Consider the following 3,365-nt stretch of genomic DNA (forward strand, 5'->3'; position numbering starts at 1 on the left):
ATGGAAAACACCCGTTGATTTGCCAACCGTTTCGCCGACTGCAAAGGTGCGTTTCTCGTAGGTCAAGGCGTCGAATCGGTGGTACCCACGGTCAATGCCTTTATAGAGAAGATTCTAAACAAGGTGCCACTCGGATCCACCGACTGCGATGGTGGGCTATACGACGGTCCCGCTGGGGTGGCATACATGCTGTACCATGTCTCTGAATGTGCTTTTTTTCCGACCATAGGGATACTTATCTCAAAACCTCAAAGCAGATCATTGACGTGTCTGTGGGGTACGTGGATGGGGAGAAGGACACAAACATGCAGGCCTCATTTCTACTCGGTGGGGCGGCATCTATACCGTCGCCGCGATGGTGTACAAAGCCCTGGGCATGGCGGACTTCGTCAAGCCGCTTACCAAATTTCGGAACCTGTGGAAGATATGCTCATCCATCAATTTCTTGGAGTGCGGCTCTGACGAGCTGTTCGTGGGGTGGGCGGGGTACCTGTGCGCTGACCTGGTGGTGAAACAGAAACTGGGGATAGAGGTGAGAGCCTGAGGGAACAGGGAAAATACCAATTACTAAAATCAAAAAATGATTAGGCCTACTGACCAGGAGATATATGACCTGAAAAATAATGTATCTCTACTGGCTCTCTTGGCTCCATATTCCCTGATCTCAAACATTACTTTCATGAAATAAACTTCTCAAATCTAATGTCACAGATTCTTAGCAAGGATCAGATCCAGGCCATTTGCCAGGCTATCACAGAGTGTGGTAAACAGTATGCCACGAGGAAGAGAAAACCCTATCCTCTCATGTACTCCTACTATGGGACTGAGTATTTGGGTAAGTAGGCCTACATGTCTAGCCTACATGGTTGAGTGGCAGGAGGCAGGATTACTAATGAGTTTATATCGTCATGAGGGCCTTAAATGACCTCTTTGTCATTTGTGTGATGCCTTCACTCTTATCTGAAAGGACTAGATAGGTGAAAGCCCAGTAGCAGCCACAATACCCAGACCCACCGCCTCAACAGAACACAGTACCCAGACCCACCGCCTCAACAGAACACAGTACCCAGACCCACCGCCTCAACAGAACACAGTACCCAGACCCACCGCCTCAACAGAACACAGTACCCAGACCCACCGCCTCGAACCAGTCAGACAGAACACAACAGTACCCAGACCCCTCAACAGAACACAGTACCCACCGCCTCAACAGAACACAGTACCCAGACCCAGTACCCAGACCCACCGCCTCAACAGAACACAGTACCCAGACCCACCGCCTCAACAGAACACAGTACCCAGACCCACCGCCTCAACAGAACACAATACCCAGACCCACCGCCTCAACAGAACACAGTACCCAGACCCACCGCCTCAACAGAACACAATACCCAGACCCACCGCCTCAACAGAACACAATACCCAGACCCACCGCCTCAACAGAACACAATACCCAGACCCACCGCCTCAACAGAACACAATACCCAGACCCACCGCCTCAACAGAACACAATACCCAGACCCACCGCCTCAACAGAACACAGTACCCAGACCCACCGCCTCAACAGAACACAGTACCCAGAACCACCGCCTCAACAGAACACAGTACCCAGACCCAGACCCACCGCCCCAACAGAACACAGTACCCAGACCCACCGCCTCAACAGAGCACAGCACCCAGACCCACCACCTCAACAGAACATAGTACCCAGACTCACTTCCTCAACACAGTACTCAGAACCACTGTAAACAGAACACAGTACCCAGAACCACTGTGAACAGAACACAGTACCCAGACCTGGACCCACCACCTCAATAGAACACAAGTGTTCCATGTGTCCAGCATTTGACTGCAAGAGTCACAGGGTATTCTCTAACGGAATCAGAGAGGCTGTCTTTTTGAATGGATGCAGGCTATTGAATCATGTGCTTTATGTTTGTATGTGCTGCTTGTGTGTGTGTGTGTGTGTGTGTGTGTGTGTGTGTGTGTGTGTGTGTGTGTGTGTGTGTGTGTGTGTGTGCACCTGTGTTTCTCTCCCCAGGTGCAGCCCATGGCCTGTCGTCGGTGCTGCAGATGCTGCTGTGTTACCAGGAGGTGCTGAATGGAGGGGACAGGGATCTGGTCGGGCAGATTGTGGACTTCCTCATGAACTAGGAGCAGAACGGTAACTGGCCGGCCGAGCTGGGAGCCATGACAGAGAGGGAGAATGAGCTGGAGCACTGGTGCCATGGTGCGCCAGGTACACTTTCAATCTGGCTCTTAATAGATTGATGTACTGATTTAGATAATATAGATACAATAAGAGGTAAGTGGTTTCCCAGGTTTCCAATGTAATTGATGCTCATGCCTCTTCCCAGGTGTAGCCTACCTCTTTGTCAAAGCCTACCTGATCAATAGGAAGCCCCAGTACCTGGACACATGCATTCACAGTGGGGAGCAGGTGTGGCTGAAGGGCCTGCTGGAGAAAGGTCCAGGGATCTGCCATGAAATGACAGGCAGCGCCTATGTCTTCATGTTACTGTACTGCCTCACAGGGAACTCCAAATACATCTACCGTGCTCAGAGGCATGGAGGCTTAGTTGGACAATTCGCTGCTGTTCTCTGTTTCCCTCTCTCTCTTCTCTGTCTCCTGTACTCTTCTAATATCTCATTTCTTCGTTTATCTCCCCTTATCTCACCCTTGTTGAAAGTCCATAGCTTCTAGTGGCTTCCTCTCCTTGGTCTGCACTGATCTGAAAACACAGGCTGGGTTAAAGCAACGTAGTGGATTCCTTGCAGCGCAGTGCTTTCACCTGACGTGCTCTTTCACATCAGCGCATATGTGGAGATAGGACATGAGAAGAGGAAGCAGCTTTTGACTATTGAGATGCAACCCCCTGTCCTGCCTCACCCTCACCAAAGATACTGTATATAATGACGAGATGTTTTTGTCTCCACCCTAACAATGGGAGTCGTTGTCCCAAAGGTGGGAAGACAGGCGATATGCTTATCAGTCTGCTTATTAAACGCAATGAGCCCATAGAAACACGTTGAATAACACTGCATGGACAGATGTTGACGGTAGTGGACCCACAAGCTTCGCCTCTTCCTCTCTGCCCTGACCCAAGTCTCCTCTTTTCTCCCCACAGGTTTGCAGAGTTCCTGTTTACGGAAGAGTTCAAGGTGGGCTCCTGCTCAGTCACCAGTGTTTATAGTCTGTTTGAGGGCCTGTCTGGAACCGTTTGCTTCTTGGTTGACCCCCTTCAGCCCGACCAATCAGAGTTCCCACTCTTCAGTGTGTTTGTGTGATTAAGGCTACGGTTGAACAATGCATCCTTCCTTCCTCCTTACATTACAATCTGGATAAGAGCGTCTGCTAAATGACT

The 3,365-nt window shown here is 50.3% G+C and overlaps 1 pseudogene; it reads left to right on the forward strand.

Moving 5' to 3' along the window:
- On the forward strand, nt 1-3,347 carry LOC118366469 (lanC-like protein 3; annotated as a pseudogene).
- Nucleotides 3,348-3,365: the final 18 nt, after the last annotated feature.

This window comes from Oncorhynchus keta, chromosome 34, assembly GCF_023373465.1.
Source record: "Oncorhynchus keta strain PuntledgeMale-10-30-2019 chromosome 34, Oket_V2, whole genome shotgun sequence".
Taxonomy (NCBI): Eukaryota; Metazoa; Chordata; class Actinopteri; order Salmoniformes; family Salmonidae; genus Oncorhynchus; species Oncorhynchus keta.